The sequence below is a fragment of the Rhinatrema bivittatum genome, chromosome 4, assembly GCF_901001135.1.
Source record: "Rhinatrema bivittatum chromosome 4, aRhiBiv1.1, whole genome shotgun sequence".
In the NCBI taxonomy this organism is placed as follows: domain Eukaryota; kingdom Metazoa; phylum Chordata; class Amphibia; order Gymnophiona; family Rhinatrematidae; genus Rhinatrema; species Rhinatrema bivittatum.
In genome coordinates this window covers 240,404,072-240,425,418 of record NC_042618.1, presented here as the reverse complement: position 1 = coordinate 240,425,418, position 21,347 = coordinate 240,404,072, and the positions used below count along the sequence as shown (strand labels likewise).

Genomic DNA, 21,347 nt, shown 5'->3' with positions numbered 1-21,347 from the left:
GGCTGCGGCATCACAGAGATTGTGAGCATGCTGCAGCCCGCTGTCTGATCCATGGATACCCAGGTCAGCAGTAAGGAATAGAGAAGAGCTTCAGTGACGAGCTAGGGATTGCCACAAGAGGGAGGGGGAAGGAGGGGGCAATAGCAGAAAGCAATTTTGCTGTCTCTTGCAGTTTGCGACCTGGATTACATCAGTCATGAGAAGAAACTCTATAATGCATATTATAGATTATGGACTTCAGGGTGAAAGAGGTATTGGATGCAGGGAAGAGAAGCATGTTACAGTTACAAAATTACAGGATAGAAGGCTAACAAGAATAGAACACTATTATTGACAGGTAACAGGTGAATCAGCTAGAATTTAAAAAATGCATATAAGATATTTATATTCTTTCCAAAGACACATATTCATATATTTAGATATAACACAAAACCTTTTTTATCTTTTGCCTTTTCCCCACATCATACTGATCTCTCTACTCTGCTTTTATCTTATGGCTTCTCCTGACTCCTTTCCCTGTTTTTCTTTCCATGTTACTTTTCTATTTATGGCTGTCTGTCTCTCTTCCATGTTACTTCGCCCCATCTCTCTTCTCTGCTTCTTCTAGCCATCACAATTTCACACATCTCATCTATTTTTTTTTTATCTTGCCCCTCTCTCCCAGCCTTCTTCATGTTCCCTCTTTCCCCTCCTTACTTGTACTCCCTTGATCCTCCATCCTTTGTGTCCTATTTGCTTTCTTGCTTCTCTGATCATTCTCTCTCTTTTTCCCTTCCTGTATGCCCTCTCCCCTGATCATCCCCTGTCCTGTCTCCTTTATGACTTCATTTCCATTCCCATCTTCCTCATGCTGCATCGGTCCTCCTCCCTCCCTAATGACCTCTACTTTCCTGTACCTTCTCTGCCCTCTACCCCTTCCTTTCTTGTGGGTCCCTGCCCTCTACTGTGGCTCATCTATTTAAGTCTCCCCTCCCTCCCTTGTGTCCCTTTTGTCTGGCCTCTTGGCTCTGTAAAAAACAAGCAGTGTAATTAGTTCTTTTACAAGGCTATTATAATCTAAGGTATCAGGAAGGGGATAATTAAATGCACCAAATCACTAAGGAAGCCTCTGAGGTTGCTGCAGTTAGGGAGTAGAGCAAAATAAATGATTCTGGAGTATTACAGTTTTTATAGGAGAAGCACTACAGGACACTTCCATCTCCAACAGCTGTCACTGGAAGACACAAGAGTCCATGAATTAGCAGCTATAACTTTTCTATAATCTCCCTTTCCAGGGTGTTATGGTTTGTGGGTATCTGGACCCTTCACCTGAGGTGAGCTCCCTGCTGTGCCTTTCCAGGGTGTTATGGTTTGTGGGTATCTGGACCTTTGGCCTGAGGTGAGCTCCCTGCTGTGCCTGACCTTGCCTCCCGACGGTGTGGACCTGTGGGGCTCCTTCCCACACCGTCGGAAGGCAAGGTTAGGCACAGCAGGGAGCTCTGGGTAAGGCTGTGGAGAGATCCCAAGGAGCCAGGCAGAATCCCCCAGTAGGTAGACAGGCTGGAGACAATACCTGAGCAGAGATCCCCGAGGGGGAAGGCGCTAGGCAGGCCGCGGAGAGGGGAAACCCGAGTCAGGTCTCCAGTGATTATGTATGCTCAACCCTGAGGAGTGGGAAGCACCGGTGGTCTCTGTATAGTACGGAAGCACTGCCCCAAGGAGCAGGGAAATGCTGGCAGTCTCTGTATAGTATGAAGGCATGACCTCGAGGAGCGGGGGAAGTGCAGACAATTGTAGTGAAGCACGAGAGCACTGCCCTGAGTGTTACGCTTGCCGCCCGTGGCAGCTCCGCGGTGCAGCCCTCTCACCTCCCTACACAAGCTTCAGGCTCCAGCTCCTCGTCGCTGGTGGCGGTGGGCCGCCAGTCCCGACCTCAGACTTCCGCCAGTACCTCCGGCCCTGCTCCGCTTCCCGGGACCTCCAGGGAGGATCCCGCCATCCAGCGGGCCTCTCCGCGGGGTTCGCGGAGAGATGCTGCCAGCTGCGCCCCATTGAATCCTTTAAAGGGCCTGCGGCGGGAACCTGGCCGCAGACCCGGATGCTGACTGCAGTTCTCTCAGCGCTTAAATGCTCAGACCTCGCACTGAAGCGTTGCCTTTGCAATAGGTCTCCTTGGTCTCCTGTTCCAGGTTTCCTCGTATTCCTTGCTTCTCTGTGAGCCTTACTTCATGTTCCTGTTTCTCCAAGTTCCTGGTTCCTGTTCTGTGTTCGTCTCATCTGTGTGCTGATTGACTTCCTGGTTCTGACCATCGCTATGCCTGACCTTGCCTGCCTTCTCCAAGCCTGACCACTGCTACGTCCGACCTTGCCTGCCTTCTGTTGTGTCCGTCGCTGTCTGATGTCTCTGCTCCGCCCACCTTACCTCCTTGGCGACTCCCTTCGGGGTTGATGGAAGGCTAGCTGCTGCGGCGTCTCCATGCCATCCTCCTCCGGCGTCCCCGGACCGGCTCGACGCTGCAAGCCACCATGTTGACCAGATACCTAAGCGCGCGCGCACAGCCCGACTGATGTACCAGCGTTGGCACAAACCTCAGGGGCATCCCCCTGAGATGACGTCACCAGCTCCAGATATTTAAGGTCTCAGTTTTCGCTAACAAGACGAGTTAGCAAGGGTTCGCTTCCTCCTGGTCACTGCAGATGGGATTCGCTCTCCGCAAACCCAGCTACTCTGCCTCCTCGGACTTCACTAGAGGTACCCGCTCCTCGGGGGCCTCGCTCTCTCTTTTTCTTTGCAGGTTGCAGTCCGGAACTGATACTCGCTCCTCGAGGGCCCACGTCCCGGACTTGCTCCTGAATACCATTTCTGCTAAGAAGTCATTGCTGCTTACAACATTAGTGAGTTTCCATCTATCTCTCAGAGCTTTCCCTGGGTCCAGGTACTCGCTCCTCGAGGGCCTAAGGCATATCATCTCCTGGGCTGTCTCAAGAGACTATTGTGTGAGTGTTACCATCAAGGACTTGTTCCAGAACTCTGCATATATTGCCTACTCACTCTCTTAGTTTCTCTATAGCTCAGCCACCCTGGGATTGCTGTTCCAATACCTGAGGGACTACAGCCCAGCCGGGTGCTTCCAGCTCACTACTGCCACCTTTGGTGGTTTAATATATTGCTTCTAAGAAGTCTTTGCTTAACATCAGTGAGTCTGTATCCATCTCTCAGAGCGTTCCCTGGAACCAGGTACTCGCTCCTTGAGGGCCTAATGCATACCAACTCCTGGGCTGCCTTAAGAGACTATTGTGGGAGTATTACCATCAAGGACTTGCTCCTGATCGCCGCATGCTTTGCCTACTCACTTTCTTAGTTTCTCTACAGCTCAGCTACCTTGGGTTCGCTGTTCCAGTACCTAAGGGACTACAGCCCAGCTGGTTGCTTCCAGCTCACTACTGCCACCTCTGGTGGTTTACTATATTGTCTAATAAAAGAACTAGTGTGTATCTGTCTCCTATACTAAGTCTGATCAGTGGTCCCTCTCGGGATTTTCCCCGAGGGCGTGGTCACCTGCACTGGTCCAAGGATCCACCCACAACTATTCTAAATAACTATGGATTGCTAAATACCAGCTTTAACAACAGAGCTTTCTGACAGATTGCTAACTCCATGGATCCGACTTGTCTCCAAGGTTCCGGTTAACTTCATGGATCCGACTTGACTCCAGGGTTTCGGCTTGACTCCAGAGTTCGGGTAACTACAAAGATCCAGCACAACTCAATGCTTTGCAGGCTATACCGGGCCTGGCTCAGCGTATTGCAGAACAACAGGACGCCTTGGAAAAACTTACTTCAGCTTTTCATCAGCTACACACACAGAAGGTTTAAAGTACTGCTTCTAACCATGAAATTCAGTTACAGGAGGTAACTTTAAAGACTGCTGTACCACTGGCAGCTCCGATCTGCTTCTCTGGAGAAATACAGAAGACTCGGGGCTTTTTAAACCAGTGCTGCATGCACTTTACCTTTCAACCATCTTTATTTTCTACTGCTCTCTCCAAGACTACCTACATCCTTTCTTACTTGGATGGTAGGGCCTTGTCTTGGGCATTTACCTTGTGGGAGCACAAGGAACCTATTTTGCAGGACATAGAAGGATTTATGGACTTATTTAAATCCATTTTTGATGACCCTGCTCAAAATTCTGTAGCAGGTTTTGCTTTGGTGGATTTGAAGCAAGGCAACAGATCACTGGCCGAATTTGCCATAGAGTTTAAAAATCTTGCGGCAGAACTTTGCTGGGACCCCAAATGTCTCAAGACTCTCTTTTGCAGAGGCCTGGATACCCGTTTAAAACACGAGCTGGCTCCACGTGAAACACCTGATTCGCTGGATGAATTAGTAGCCTTGGCTACTCGGATTGATCACCGGCTCTGGGACAATGTGAAGGAACTCCGGCCTAGGATGTTATCTGAGTTGAATCAGGCTAGCTTTATACCTGCATCTCGAAAGGTTCCAGTAATTTCTGCTGCTGATAAAGATGAACCGATGCAACTTGGTCGTGGACATTTGACTTCTAAAGAAAGAAGATTTCGGAAGAAGCGCAGCCTCTGCATGTACTGCAGTCAGCCTGGCCATGATGTCTCTACGTGCTCCATTCGTCCGGGAAACTGACGGGCCTAAGTCATGCAGGAGGACTGTTCTTGGGCCTTACCGCATCTTCTCCTCCACATTCTCTCCTAGTCTCTTTGACCTGCGGACTGGGTTCAGTTCGGACTTCTGCCCTGCTGGACTCAGGGAAAGGAGGCAAACTTACTCCTCAAACTCTAGTGGAATATCTGAAGAGTCCTCTCGCCAATTCAGAAGATCCACTATTGCACTACAACTTGAAGTGGGCTTTGGACGTTTCTCAACACCACCACTTCTATTGAAGAATGCTATGACGTCCCCAGCAGCCCCTTCCATTGCTGCTGATATTCATATGCCTTCAACGTTCACCGTGGCTCGAAGGCGCTCAACATCAATACCATTTTCACAGATCCTATACCTTAGAGTATCTCTGTTACGCTCTTTTCCATTCGGAGGATGTGCTTGATGAGCCACAGTACATATTAAGACCCGAAGAAGATACTCTTGGTAACTACCCAGTCCGTATCCGCTGGCAACATCATCAAATTTCATCCAGCTATATGTACTGGACTGTCATCTTTGAAGTGGTTTTTGGACGTTCCTAACATTGCCACTTCCACTGAAGTTTCAATGATGTCCCCAGCAGCTTAACCACTGCTGATGATTTCCATAGACTGTGGCTTCAGACCAAGGACATGCTCATTTAAGCAAGTGACTATGCTAAGAAGTACTACTATGTGCTCCTTGCGCAGGCTCCAGGCTTCAAGCTACGAGACAAGGTCTGGTTGTCAACCAAGCACCTCTGATTCATCTACTCTCCTTTTGGATTGCTCCTCACTATGTGGGTCCATTCCCAGTTCTTCAACGTATTGGCAATGTTACCTATCGTCTGAAGGTACCACTTGGTCTCAACATTCATAACGCGTTCCACTTTTCATCTGAAACTGCTCATACTCAGCGAATTGTCTTCAAAGCTCAAGATCCACCTGTCATCTATGCAGAAGAAGACTAGAAATCAAAATCAAGAGATACTGGATGTTCGCTCTCAAGGCAATAATTTTGAATACCTTCTACATGTGAAGGATTTGGCCCCGAAGGACACACTTGGAACCTCAGACCATTATCGTGGATAAAGTGATGCTTCGTCGATTCCATCTCGCACATCCTTCTAAATCCAAACCTGGTACCCGAAGAGGAGATCGCCCTTTGAAGGGGGGTACGGTTGTGTCTGTCGCTGACTGATGTCTCTGCTCCGCCCACCTTACCTTGTTGGCGACTCCCTTCGGGGTTGATGGAAGGCTAGCTGCTGCAGTGTCTCCATGCCGTCCTCCTCCGGCATCCCCAGACCGGCTCGACGCTGCAAGCCGCCATGTTGACCAGATACCTAAGGGCGCGCGCACGGCCCAACTGATGTACCAGCGTTGGCGCGATCCTCAGGGGCGTCCCCCTGAGATGACGTCGCCAGCTCCAGATATTTAAGGTCTCAGTTTTTGCTAACAAGACGAGTTAGCAAGGATTCGCTTCCTCCTGGTCGCTGCGGATGGGATTCGCTCTCCGCAAACCCAGCTACTCTGCCTCCTCGGACTTCACTAGAGGTACCCGCTCCTCGGGGGCCTCGCTCTCTCTTTTTCTTTGCAGGTCGCAGTCCGGAACCGGTACTTGCTCCTCGAGGGCCCATGTCCCGGACTTGCTCCTGAATACCACTTCTGCTAAGAAGTCATCACTGCTTACATTAGTGAGTTTCCATCTATCTCTCAGAGCTTTCCCTGGGTCCAGGTACTCGCTTCTTGAGGGCCTAAGCCATATCATCTCCTGGGCTGTCTCAAGAGACTATTGTATGAGTGTTGCCATCAAGGACTTGTTCCAGAACTCTGCATATACTGCCTACTCACTTTCTTAGTTTCTCTACAGCTCAGCCACCCTGGGATCGCTGTTCCAATATCTGAGGGAATACAGCCCAGCCGGGCGCTTCCAGCTCACTACTGCCATCTCTGGTGGTTTACTATATTGTCTAATAAAAGAACTAGTGTGTCTGTCTCCTACAATAAGCCTGACCAATGGTCCCTCTCGAGATTTCCCCCAAGGGCGTGGTCACCTGCCACTGGTCCAAGGATCTACCCACAACTATTCTAAATACTACAGATTGCTACTTACCAGCTTTAACAACAGAGCTTTCTGACACTTTCTCCATGCCTTGACCATTGCTACATCTGACCACACCTGCCTTCTCCGTGCCTTGACCATTGCTATGTCTGACCATGCCTGCCTTCTCCGTGCCTTGACCATTACTACATCTGACCATGCCTGCCTTCTCCGTGCCTTGACCATTGCTACATCTGATCACGCCAGCCTTCTCCATGCCTTGACCATTGCTATGAATGACTTTGCCTCAGACTTTCTTGAGTCCAGAGTTCCACATTGCTTGCTACACCATCCAAGTGCCGCCAGCTTCCATTCAAGCTTGACAGTGATGCCTCTGTCCTTATCCTCTGGACACAGACTATTAAGGCTTCAGCCTCCCTTTGCTCAGGCACTGTTGCGTCCATCGGTCACAGACGGCCGCGACCGCTCTGCCTTACCTCTTTTCTACCCATTTCCTCCTCCTTGGGCAAGATGGCTGCCTCCAGTGCTGAGTGCCGAAACCCTCGGCGTCTCCAACTCAGCATGGGCATTCCAGTCCACCATGCTCCTTCCCGTGGCCTCCTAGGGTGCGTGTGCACACGTTGCCTATGCTCAAATACACGTCATGGCAGGAACCTTGGGGGCATCCCCACCGCATGATGTCAATACCTCTGGGTATTTAAAGCCTCCACAAACGCTACCACCTTGAGTTAGCAAGGACTTCAGTTCAAGCTTCTCTGACCGCTCTAAGTTGCTCACTTAGATGCCTCGCTACCCTCCAGGGATCTCGCTCCTCACGAAGCTCTAGACACCTGCTCCTCAGGGGTCTCTCGCTTCCTACTTCCCTTCGGAGTTTTCTTCTAACTAAGACAACCACTCCTCGGGGATCTTTTTCTCTTCTCCTTCCATGATTTGACTATCAGGTACTCGCTCCTTGAGGGCCTACCGGTCTGTATCCTGCACCTCGGACCTTCGGTCCCACCATCATCATCACCAGAAAGACGCCTGCACTACGCTCCTGTGAGTACCTCTACGATCCGGTGCTCCAACTCAACCCACCAGGCTTGGCATTTCCCGAACCACGGGTTACTAGCTATCTAGGACATCTGGGTGAGACTTCTACATCTGAGACTATTGAACGTATAAGCACCATGCGGACATCAGGGCCTTATCTTCCTGCATCCTCTTACCTATCTACAGCAGTACAATAAAAGTTTTCCATCTCCTATGTCTGTTCTCTGAGATCAGACTATCGCTGTGGTTCCCCACGGGGCCCCTCCCCATGGGAGGAGTCATCTCCACAGCGACCAAGGGTCCACAATACCCCAAACACAACAGTTTGCTAACTCCATGGACTCGGCTCAGCTCGTGGCCTTGCAGGCCATTCCTGGCCTAGCCCAGTGGATCGCGGAACAACAAAAGTCTTTGGAGAGCTTAGCTACTGCCTTCAGTCAGTTACATGCTCAACTGAATTCTTCAGCAACTCCTGTGAAAGAATTGCTGTCTCCAGTGGTGACCCTCAAGACCACTGTACCTTTATCTACACCTACCCGCTTTACGGGTGAAGCCAAGATGTGTCGAGGGTTTATTAATCAATGCAGCATGCATTTTTCATTACAGCCTACTCTTTTTCCCACTGAAGCTTCCAAGGTTACCTACATCCTATCATTTCTAGAGGGACAAGCCTTGGCTTGGGCTTCACCGTTATGGGAACGTGAAGATCCTAACCTGAATGACCTATCAGGATTTCTTAAGCTTTTTAAGTCTGTCTTTGATGACCTGGCTGGCCAGACTGTCACTGGATCTGCTTTGCTCAATCTCCAGCAAGGTAATAAGCCGCTCACAGACTTCGCTATCGAGTTTAAAACTTTAGCATCCGACCTACATTGGGACACTGGATGTCTTGTGCCATATTCATGGAGGGCCTCAACTCTCACTTAAAGGATGAATTAGTGGCTCGTGAATTGCCTGATACCCTTGAGTCCCTGATGGAACTGGCTGGGAGAATTGACCGCCATATCCGAGACCGAACTCAGGAGGCTAAGAGTACACAAAAGTCCATGGTGGGGGCTACCCGCCCTAAACCTGTGCCTACTGCTTCCAGTCTACTTCCTTAGAAGAGGAAAAGCCTATGCAATTAGGCTGAAGCCATTTAACTTCCAAGGAGAGACTTTTTGCAAACGCATGGGGTTATGCATGTATTGTGGCCAATCGGGCCATGCCATCCAAACTTGTCCCATCTGTCCGGGAAACTGATGGGCCTAGGATCTGCAGGATGACTTCTCCTGGGCCTCACATCTCCTACTCCTCCATTATCATTACCAGTATCTCTGCTCTGCGGAGGCCTTGAATTTGAGACCGGTGCTGAAGGTAATTTTATTTTGAAGCGCTTGGTTGAACATCTACGGATTCCTACCACGCACATAGCTAAATCTTTACTACTATCATCTACCCATGGAGAACCACTTCCTGGAGAAGTTTCATTGACCACCCAGGCCATTGGCCTGCGCACTGGAGCTTTACACTCTAAATCCATCTCATTTTTAGTATTGGAAAAGACCATGCATCTGGTGGTACTGGGGTTGCCTTGGCTTCAAGATCATATGCCTCAATTTAATTGGGTCACGTTAGAACTGTCCTGGTGGGGGCCTGACTGTCATGGCCGGTGCCTCGCGAAGGTTTCACCACTCATTTGCATGCCCACTACCCCATTGTTACCTGGCTTACCTCCTCAATATGCTTCCTTCCAGGATGTTTTTTCAAAACAAGCAGCAGATGTACTTCCACCACACAGAGTATTTGACTGTGCCATAAATCTGAAATCTAATTCAGAACTTCCCAAAGGAAGAGTCTACCCTCTTTCAGTAGCTGAGACTAAAGCCATGTCCAGCTACATACAAGAGAACTTACAGAAGGGATTCATCAGACCCTCCAAATCTGCTGGTGCAGGCTTCTTTTTTCGTAGGAAAGAAAGATGGCACCTTACGCCCCTGCATCGATTACAGGGGTTTGAATGAGATTACCATCAAGGACAGGTATCCCCTGCCCTTAATATCCGAACTGTTTGACAGACTCCATGGAGCCAAGATATTCTTCAAATTGGACCTTAAAGGAGCTTACAACTTGGTGCGTATTCGTGAAGGAGCCGAATGGAAGACTGCTTTTAACACCTGTGATGGATTCTTCGAATATCTCATCATGCCTTTCGGTTTGAGTAATGCACCTGCAGTCTTTCAAAATATGATGAACGACATCTTATGGGACTTACTTTATCAATGTGTAGTGGTATATCTCGATGATATATTGATCTTCTCTCAAGATCTGCAAACTCATCAGGAGGATGTCAAGAAAATTTTAAGACGTCTGAGTGAGTACCACCTATACGCAAAGCTTGAAAAGTGTGAATTCCACAAGGAGTCTGTACCCTTCCTGGGGTACATTGTTTCTAAGAATGGGTTTCAGATGGACCCCAAGAAATTAGAAAGTATCCAGGTCTGGCCCCAACCTACGGGTCTGAAGGCTCTGCACTGCTTTTTGGGCTTCACCAATTACTATCGATCCTTCATTAAAAACTATTCTTCATTGACAGTCCCTCTAACTGCTATGACCAAGAAGGGAGCCAATCACGCCAATTGGTCTCCAGAAGCCATATCAGCCTTTCTGACGCTCAAAGAGGCTTTTCAAAAGAAGCCGTGCCTCCGCCATCCTGACCCGCATTGTCCATTCATCGTCGAGGTCGACGCTTCAGACGTTGGTGTGGGAGTGGTTTTAAGCCAGTATAGCAAATCTAATGTGCTCCATCCTTGCTCCTTCTTTTCAAGGCGGTTCTCGCCTGCTGAAAGAAATTATGGAATTGGGGACAAAGAGCTACTCGCAATCAAGCTGGCCTTCGAAGAATGGCGTCCTTGGCTGGAAGGCACACAACACCAAATAGTAGTGTACACCGATCACAAAAATTTGGAGTACCTCAGACATGCTCAATGACTCAATCACCGTCAAGCAAGATGGTCTCTGTTCTTTAACAGATTCGATTTCCTGCTGAAATATCATCCAGGAGAGAAGAACACTCGGGCTGATGCCTTGTCTCGATCATTCTCCCCTCAGGATGTGCCAGATGAACCCCGTCACATCATTGACCCTGGTAGAGTGATTCTTGCAGCCACTCATACGGTACCCACCAGGAAGATGGTGGTGGCCAGAAATTTAAGGAAAAAGCTGTTGAAGTGGGCGCACGACTCCCATCTGGCAGGCCATCCGGGACAGAGTTGTACCCTAGCTATCTTACAATGGTACTATTGGTGGCCAACCACGAAAAAGGATGTACAAGCTTATGTGGGTTCCTGTGCTGTCTGTGCCAAGCAGAAACCTTCAGCCGGGCGTCCTTGGGGTATGTTACAACCTCTACCATCACCGGATGAACCCTGGACACATATAGCAACCGACTTCGTGGTAGACCTGCCACCATCCAATGGAAACAACACCATTTGGGTCACAGTTGACTGCTTCTCCAAAATGGCACATTTTGTAGCATTACCAGGATTATCCTCTGCTACAGAATTAGCAAAACTCTTCATTAGACACATATTTTGCCTTCATGGGATGCCTAAGCGTATCCTATCTGACAGAGGAGTACAATTTACAGCGAAGTTTTGGAGAGCTCTATGTCAAAAATTTGACATCGCCTTGGATTTAACCTCCACTTACCATCCTCAGTCTTATGGTCAGACTGAGAGAATGAATAGAACACTAAAACAATTTCTACATTCCTATGTCAATTCCCGACAGAACGATTGGGCTGAATTATTGCCTTGGGCAGAATTTGCCATCAACTCGCATCCTGCTACTTCTATGGGGTCTTCTCCCTTCCAGCTCGTCTACAGACGACAACCACTGCCTCTTCTGCCAATTCCATTATCAGTGGCTTCTCCTGCCGCACAGACCACTGCAGCAGAGCTATCTCAACTGTAGAAGCAAACAAAGGATTTACTACTCAAAGCAGGACAGAAGGCAAAAAGAACCTATGATGCCCATCATCAAAAGGCACCACAATTTCAGCCTGGAGACAAAGTCTGGTTAAGTACCAAGTATCTTCGCCTAAAACTTCCTTCAGCATGCTTTGCTCCTCATTATATTGGACCCTTTTCTATCCTTCGGCGATTAGGGAATCTGACATACAATTTGAAATGACCTCCACCAATGAAGATTCACAATGCATTTCATGTCTCTTTGTTAAAACTATTGATGCGCTCCAAGTTCTCCAAAAAGACACCAGAACCTACCAGTCTGGACACTGAGGACAACATTGAATATGCCATGGATGACATTTTGGATGTCTGTAAGAGCGGCAAGACATGGGAGTATCTCTTCTCCTGGGAGAACTATGGACCAGAAGAGAACTCATGGGTACCGCTGGCCAACATCACTGATAAAGACATGGTACGTCAATTCCACCTGGCACACCTGCAAAAACCCAGACCACCTGGAGGGGGCCCTTTCAAGGGGGGTACTGTTGTGTCCATCGGTCGCAGATGGCCACGACCGCTCTGCCTTACCTCTTTTCTACCATTTTCCTCCTCCTTGAGCAAGATGGCTGCCTCCAGTGCCGAGTGCTGAAACCCTTGGTGTCTCCAACTCAGCATGGGCGTTTCAGTCCTCCATGCTCCTTCCCATGGCCTCCTAGGGCGTGTGTGCGCACGTTGCCAACACTCAAATACACATCATGGCAGGAACCTCGGGGGCGTCCCCACCGTATGACGTTAATACCTCCGGGTATTTAAAGCCTCCACAAATGCTACCACTGTTGTGGAGCGCGGGCAGGTCCCCTACCTCCTGCGGCCAATCGGGCTGCTGACGCCTTCTTCCCCGATGCGGTATGGACACCGCATTCTTCTTATGCCCTGCGCGGCAGGGCTGTGCTCGGCCAGGAGCCGCAGCTGCCATGGTCGGGGTCCTCGAGCGGCAGAGAGGCCGTCTCTGTCGCTGCCTGTGCCACTTCATCCATCTTTGCGGCTGGGTGCCGCTTCTATAGCCTGCCTCTCTTCTTCCAGCTTTGCGGCAGGGCTGCCGCTCTGATGCTGCCGCTCTGATGCTGCTGTTTCTGGGGTCCTTGCCCGGCAGGGAAGCCGTCCCTGCCAGTGCCTGCAGCCGTCCCTGCCAGTGCCTGCAGCTTCCTGTTCTTCCTGCAGCCTGCCATCTCTCCACCTTCATGGCAGGGCTGCCCCGCTGCCTGCCTTGCTTCCTCGGGCCTTCCATGTGGCTGAGGACGCCACCAGCTTCCTGCTCTTCTCCTCCAGCTTCCTGGGGCGCGGGCGCGCACCTCTCTCCTGCTCTTCAAGGGCCAGCCAGGTGTGGCCCTCTGCTGGCTCCTCCCTGGGCGTTGTCCTTTTCAGCCCTACAAAAGGGCCCAGCGTTCATTCCAGCATTGCCTTCGCAAGGAGTTAGTTGCTCCTGGATGTTCCTGTCCTTCGCTCCAGGAGTCTCGCTGTTCCAGCTCTTCTTTAAGGTCTGTGATCCAGTCCCGATGTCCTGAACCCCAGGTTCCTCGTCACCACCTTTCCTGGCATGCCATGTCGTGGTCCGCAACCAGTCCCACGGGTGGGCTGAGTAGGGCGCTTCATGGTACAATGCCTTCTTCACTACTGCAGCTCAAGCCTCCAGAGGGAATCCTTTGCTTGAAGCCAAGCTGTGTCTTGGTTCTGAATCCCTTGCTTGAAGCCAAGCCGTGTCTTGGTCCTGAATCCCTTGCTTAAAGCCAAGTCGTATCTTGGTCCTGTGTCTTGAACATTGCTCGCCCGAGGATACCTTGTGCCTGCACCGTCCATGCCTAAGACTCTGTTTGAACCTGCTCCGTTGCAGCGTGGTCCGCTACCAGCCACAGGCGGCTCTGTAGGGGGCACCTCGGTGCAGGCCTCTTCAGTATCTTTATCATGTTCCAGCATCAGCTTCCATCATCTCGTCTAGAGGCTCTTTGAGTCCAGCGTGGTCCGTGACCAGTCCCGTGGGTGGACTGTGTAGGGCGCACTGCGTTGCAGTCTCAGCCCTTGCTTGACTCTTCTGAATACCTTGTGCGACCAAGTACCTTGTTCCTGAGCTTTCTCTGTGCATCCAAGTACCTCGTTCCTGAGTCTTCGTCTGAATCTCCATGTTCCGGTCTTCGCTGCTCTGGCCTCCATCCGGCCTGCTGCTTCTTGCCATTACCCAGTGGCAGGTCCGAAAGGGCTTGGAACGGTCGGAGGACTGTTCATAAGACCACCATTGCGTTGATGGTCTTCCTGAAGCGTGCAGGTCCGGAAGAGGGTCAGTCTCTTCAGTCATCTGTCTTCAGTCCAGCCTCTCTCCTGTCCAGCCCATGCTTGGGCATGCCTCACCTGCTGCGGCACCTCTTCGGAGTTTCTCTGGGGACGAGCCGTGGTCCAAGAGCACACATTCCCCTGGTAAGTGGAACCGCTCTCCTAGCGCTTCCCAACAGATGCGAAGCCCTCTGAGCTTTCCCATGCTCAAGGCCTTCATCCCATTGTGCTTGGACTTCCTTGGTTACAGAAACATTTCCCCAATTTAATTGGACTTCGCTACAACTGGTAGAGTGGAATCCAGCCTGTCACCAATCCTGTCTTCAGAAGGTGACTCCATCTGCGACGATTTCTTTGGTTACCACCTCTTCTGGCATACCTCCTCCATACGCCGCCTATGAGGATGTATTTTCTAAACAAAAGGCTGATCTCCTCCCGCCTCTTTGTTGGTTTGATTGTCCAATCGACCTTCTTCCTGGAACCACGCCTCCTCATGGATGCACCTATCCTCTGTTGTTACCCGAGACAAAGGCCATGATCGAATATATTCAGGAGAATCTAGCAAAAGGGTTTATCCGTCCATCCATGTCACCCCACCAGAGCGGGATTCTTCTTTGTGACCAAGAAAGATGGATCACTCAGACTGTGCATCGATTACCGCGGTCTAAATGCTATCACCCGTAAGGATAAATTTCTCTTACCGTTGATTTCTGAACTATTTGATCGTCTCCAAGGTGCTACCATCTTCACAAAGCTGGATTTACGTGGGGCATATAACTTGGTGAGAATAAGCCCCGATGACATCAGGAAAACCGCCTTTAATATTAGAGACGGCCACTATGAATACCTGGTGATGCCTTTTGGCCTTTCTAATGCACCAGCTGTATTCCAGTGGATGATGAATGAAATTTTCAGAGATCTGCTATATATCTTGGTTGTGATCTATCTGGACGATATCCTCATTTTTCGGAGGACCTCGACACCCACTGGGCCGATATATGAATGGTACTATAACGCCTATGAGAAAACCACTTGTTTGCAAAACTGGACAAGGGTTTGTTTGAGAGGTCCAGTTTACAGTTCCTTGTCTATATAATCTCTCCTCAAGGCTTCTCCATGGACCCAGATAAATTGAGGGCAATCCGGGATTGGCCACAACCAGTGGGACTTAAAGCGCTCCAGCGCTTCTTGGGATTCCTTAATTATTATTGCCACTTTATCCTGCATTACTCCACACTGGCTGCTCCTCTGACGGCCCTGATCCGGAAGGGCCAAAATACATGGAATTGGACACCCGAGGCCGTTACCTCTTTTTATCGTTTGAAAGAAGCCTTCTAAAAGGGATCCTGCTTACGTCACCCTTATCCGACTCGTTCATTTTTAGTCGAGGTGGACGCTTCTGCCATTGGGGCTGGAGCTGTTCTAAGTCAGTGCACTCTTTCTGGTACCACAGTCCCATGCTCATTCTATTCTTGAAAATTTTCATCGGCAGAGCAGAACTACAGTATTGGGGACCATGAACTGCTCGCCATTAAATTGGCTCTTGAAGAGTGGCGCCCGTGGCTCGAGGGTGCACAACATAAATTCACGGTGTTCACTGACCACAAAAACTTAGAACATCTAAGTCACGCCCAGTACCTCAATGCCTGTCAAGCTTGATGGGCCTTATTTTTTTCAAGGTTCAATTTCGAGCTCCGCTACCGCCCTGCGTATAAAAATCTCTGAGCAGACGCCTTATCCCGGTCTTTTGAACCTGAGGACATCCCTGAAGAGCCAACTCACATCATCAACCCAGCTCGTATTTCCTTGTCTGCTGCCCATTCAGTTCCTACTGGGAAAACCGTGGTGACCTGATGACTCCGGGAAAGAGTTCTTCGCTGGGCACGACTCCAAATTTTCTGGCCACCCAGGACGTGCGTGAACCGTGGCACTGCTCCAGAGGTTTTTCTGGTGGCCTATTTTGGTCTCTGACGCTAAGGCATACGTCGAATCCTGTAATGTGTGCACACAACAAGAACCCCCGGTTGGGCGACCTTGGGGACTTTTGCAACCACTTCCAGCACCCGAGGAACCATGGACTCACTTATCTATGGATTTCATCGTGGATCTGCCCCCTTCTAAGGGTAATACCATGATATGGGTCACCATAGAGCGTTTTTTGAAAATGGCCCATTTTGTACCTCTTCCGGGCCTACCATCTGCAGCAAAGCTAGCACATCTCTTTTTTCATCACATTTTCAGACTGCATGGCCTACCAGTGGATATTGTTTCCGATCGAGGTCCTCAATTCGTCGCCAGATATTGACGCTCCCTTTGCCGAAAATTTGGTATTAACATCAGTCTCACGACCGTCTATCACCCCCAAGCCAACGGGCAAGCTTAATGGATGAACTGCTCCCTAAAGGCGTTCCTGCGGGCCTATATCAATGAACAACAAGACAACTGGGTGGACTTCTTATCCTGGGCAGAGTTTTTCCACAACTCACATTGCCACAGCTACTGGAACATCACCATTCTCTATAGAAATATGGGAAACAACCTCGACCGCTATTACCCATACTTCTCTCTGTGCCGTCTCCTGCAGCACAGGCTACAGCGGATACCCTTAAAACATTGTGGGAACAGACAAATCTTTGCCTGCGCCAGACCGCTTCCTGGGCCAAGAAGACTGCTGAGAGTCATCGCCGCGTAGCTCCTGAATTCCTTCCTGGCCAGAAAGTCTGGTTGAGTACCAAGTATATTAGACTCCGAATTCATTCGCAGAGATTTGCTCCAAGATTTATTGGACCGTTCCTGATTACCAGACGCATTAGACCTGTGACTTACCAGCTCCGGTTGCCTCCTTCCTTGGGTATACATAATACCTTTCATGTGTCTTTGCTTAAGCCGGTAGTGTTGTCCTGGCCTACCCGGAAGGTCCCTGAACCACCTGCATTGGTGGCAGAGACTGATACAACGTACAAGGTCCATAAAGTTCTAGATGTCTGCCGTAGAGGCTGCTGATGGGAGTACCTCCTTTCTTGGGAGGGTTATGGACCCGAGGAAAATTCATGGGAGCCTGCTCGCAACATCTTGGACAAGACCCTTTTCTCGAGTTTCCATCGTGCCCATCCGGGCAAACCCCAACCTCCAGGAGGAGGGCATAAAGGGGGGGTACTGTTATGCTCGCTGTTCGCAGCAGCCCCGCGGTGTGGCGCCCTCACCTCCCTACACAAGCAGGCTCCAGCTCCTCATTGCTGGCGGCGGTGGGCTGCCAGTCCCAACCTCGGACTTCTGCCAGCACCTCCGGCTCTGCTCCACTTCCCGGGACCTCCAGCCAGGATGCCTCCATCCGTCGGGCCCCTCCACGGGGTTCGTGGAGAGACGCCGCCAGCGGTGCCAAGCCCCAGTGAAACCTTTAAAGCGCCCACGGTGGGAACCTGGCCGTGGACCCAGATGCTGACGTCAGTTCCTTCAGCACTTAAATGCTCAGGCCTCGCACTGAAGCGTGGCCTTTGCAATAGGTCTTCTTGGTCTCCTGTTCCAGGTTTCCTCATACTCATTGCTTCTCTGTGAGCCTTGCTTCATGTTCCTGTTTCTTCAAGTTCCTGGTTCCTGTTCCGTGTTTGTCTCGTCTGTGTGCTGATTGACTTACTGGTTCTGACCATCGCTACGCCTGACCTTGCCTGCCTTCTCCAAGCCTGACCACTGCTATGCCTGACCTTGTCTGCCTTCTCCTAGCCTGACCACTGCTACTTCTGACCTTGCCTGCCTTCTCCGTGCCTTGAACATTGCTACATCTGACCATGCCTGCCTTCTCCATGTCTTGACCATTGCTACATCTGACCATGCCTGCCTTCTCTGTGTCTTGACCATTACTATGTCTGACCATGCCTGCCTTCTCCGTGCCTTGACCACTGCTACGAATGACTTCGCCGCAGACTTTCTTGAATCCAGAGTTCCACATTGCTTGCTACACCTTCCAAGTGCCGCCAGCTTCCATTCAAGCTTGACAGTGATGCCTCTGTCCCTATCCTCTGGACAAGGACTATTAAGGTTTCAGCCTCCCTTTACTCAAGCACCTTCAGTTCCTTTTTGTTCCTTGGTGCATGAGTTCCTATTCCATATCCCGTCCAGGATAGGACCACGCCATCTGCTGGCTGCTTTCTCTGGGCTGAAACATCTACTACCTGTACTTAACCTTGAGGCCTGCCTAAGTCCTGCCGGCCTCAGCACCCGAAGGCTCAACCCGATGGGAACATGGGCTGGTATAGGTGAAGCTCCAGTGGCCTCCAGCTTCAGCCCATTCCGCCTGCTGATGGTGGGGACCCATAAGCCCTCGCCTATGGGTTTCGTCAACCCCACCTCAGCCCAAGGATCCACCTCCTATGCAACATCGAGGAGCAGGGAAGTGCTAACAATCTCTTGTATAGTATGTAGGCACATCCCGAGGAGCGGGAAAGCGCTGACAGTCCTGTACAGCACATCGGCACAACCCCGAGGAATGGGGAAGCCCTGAGGTAGAACTCCCGAATGGTAAAGGTGTTACAGGGGACAGCCCCGAGGAGCGGGGGGCCTTGCAGGGTAGGACTTCTGGAGGCGCAGGGTCAGCCTGAGGAGTGGGGTAGGCCTGGAGACCAAGTCCCCGTAGAGTGCGCACACTGGCCCCCGAGGAGCGGGTACCAGACAGAGCCCAAAGTCCAAGGAGTCAGATAGTGTAGCCACAGGAATACAGAGGCAGGAGCTTGTAGAGACATATTGAACTCATTGCCAAGTCAGCTAGCTGGGGGTGAAGGTGGAGCTTAAGTACCTAGATATGATGACATCATCAAATAGGGACGCCACCGAGGTTCCTGTCGAAGAGGCTTCAAAGGGGGGCCCGGTGGCGTAAGCACCTAGGAAGGCCCGGAGTCGGCGTGGGTGGCATCGGTGCCTCGGCTGCCACGAGAAGCCATGGGGAACGCGGCGGAGGAGACTGTCCTGCACTGTGAGCAGACCCAAGGAGGGCAGGAGGATGATGTAGGATGTAAGTAGACACGGTTGCAGCCGTCTGCGACCGACGAGCATAACAGTACCCCCCTCTTAAGGCCCCTCCCCGGGGGTTTGGGTTTGCGAGGATGCTTGGCATGGAACTGCTGAATGAAATCCTCGTCCAGGATATTGGCCATGAGTTCCCAGCTGTTCTCTTCAGGCCCAAAGCCCTCCCATGAGAGGAGGTATTCTCATTTTCTTCCATGTTTCCTTATGTCCAGGCCATCTTGGACTTGATAGGTGACATCTGCTTCTGAGGACAGCAGTAGGGGGTCCGGTGGTTTCTTAGAAAATCCTGAGAGAATCAGAGGCTTTAGTAGAGAAACGTGAAAGGCATTGTGAATCTTGAGTGAGGAAGGCAGCTGGAGTCAGTAGGTGATGGGGCCCAGACGGCAGAGCACCGGAAAGGGGCCAATATATCTCGGGGCAAAGCGGGCTGAAGGCAGCTTGAGCCGAATACATTTGGTACTGAGCCATATCTTATCCCCAGGTTGGAACTGGGGTGCTGCGCAATGATGGACATCAAAGGCCTTCTTTGATCTCTGGACAGCCTGCTTGAGCAGCTGTTGAGTATTTTGTCACAATTGATATAATTCTTGGGCAGTTGCTTGTGCTGTGGGAGATTCTACGGACAGCGGAAGTGGAGTGGTAGCAAAGGTTGGTGTCCATAGACCACTTAAAAGGGAGACAAACCAGTGGAGGTGGACAGATGGGAATTTAATGCGAACTCCGCCCATGGAAGGAGGTGGGCCCAGTCATCCTGCCTCAGACTCACGTAGGCCTGCAAGAATTGCTTTAGAGTTCTATTGGTCCTCTGTTTGTCCATTGGCTTGAGGGTGGTAAGCCGAGGTGAAATCTAGTGAAATATTAAACTTCTTGCAAAGAGATTTCCAGAAGCGTGCAGTGAATTGAATCCCAAGGTCCGAGAGGATATGTTTGGGAAGTCCGTGGAGCTGGAACACATTTCGAAAGAACAGTTTGGCCAGCTGGGGTGCATTTGGAAGACCGGGTACAGCCACAAAGTGTGCTATGGGTCGACAGTGACCCATATGGTATTTTTCTCATTGGATACAGGCAAATCCACTATAAAGTCTGTGGCGATATGGGTCCATGGCTCGCTTGGAATGGGAAGTGGCTGCACGAGACCCCATGGTCTTCCTGCTGGAGGCTAATGACAGGCGCACGTAGGGCAGGACTCTATGTAAGCTTGGGTATCCTTTCGAACTGTAGGCCACCAGTAGTTCTGCTGAAGGGTGGAGAGAGTCCTGGACTGACTTGGATGTCCGGAAGTCAAAGAGTCGTGAGCCCATTGCAAAACTTTCCGTCGTAGCGGGCGAGGGACCACCGTCTTCCCCGGTGGTACTGGAAAGGTGGCAGACAGAATGACCTTAGCAGAGTCTATTATGTGCCAAGGGGTATCTAGTACATCCTCTGCGCCGAAAGACCTGGAGAGGGCATCGGCTCCACCATTCTTTTTGGCTGGGTGGTAACGCAGTATAAAATTGAATCAAGTAAAGAAGAGGGACCAGTGGGCCTAGCGATGGTTTAAATGCTGAGCATGATGTAGATACTCAAGAATTTTATGATCCATGTATACGGTAATCTGGTGTTGTGCCCCTTCTAGCCAGGGTCGCCATTCCTCAAAGGACAGCTTGATGGCCAACAATTCTTTATCCTTGATGGCGTAATTACGTTCCACCAGCGAGAAGCATTGGGAAAAAAAAGAACAGGGGTGTAGAGTGTGAGTAGTGGAGTATTGACTCAGTACGGCTCCTACTCCAACGTCGGAGGCGTCGACCTCAACCACAAACAGGCGTGTAGGGTCTGGATGGCGGAGACAAGGTTCCTTAAGGAAGACAGACTTGAGGTCCTGAAAAGCTTCAGGCGACCACTGAGAGGCGTTGGCCCCCTTGTGAGTCATGGCTGTGAGTGGTGCGGTCAGAGTAGAATAATGGTGAATAAAAGAGAGATAGTAATTGGTGAAGCCAAGGAATCTCTGGAGAGCCTTGAGGCCCCTAGGTTGAGGCCAATCACGGATGCTCTTCAATTTTTGAGGATCCATTCGAAACCCCTGGCTGGATACCTTGTAGCCCAGGAAAGGAACGATTTCTTGTTCAAAGGAGCACTTCTCAAGCTTGTTGAAAAGTTGATTATCTTGCAGCCGCTGGAGGACACGAGAGACGTCCTGGCGATGGCTTTGGAAGTCTTGCGAGAAGTCTAAATATCATCGAGGTATACAACTATGCACTGGTAAAGCATATCTCTGAAAACCTCATTCATCAAGTTTTGAAATACCACGGGCGCATTGCAAAGCCCGAACAGCATCACAAG

At 50.5% G+C, this 21,347-nt stretch overlaps 1 protein-coding gene across 4 annotated transcripts in view; it reads left to right on the top strand.

Moving 5' to 3' along the window:
* Nucleotides 1-21,347, top strand: part of LOC115089493 — a 66,697-nt gene that overhangs the window by 10,859 nt on the left and 34,491 nt on the right. The gene's annotated exons all lie outside the window — the stretch shown is intronic.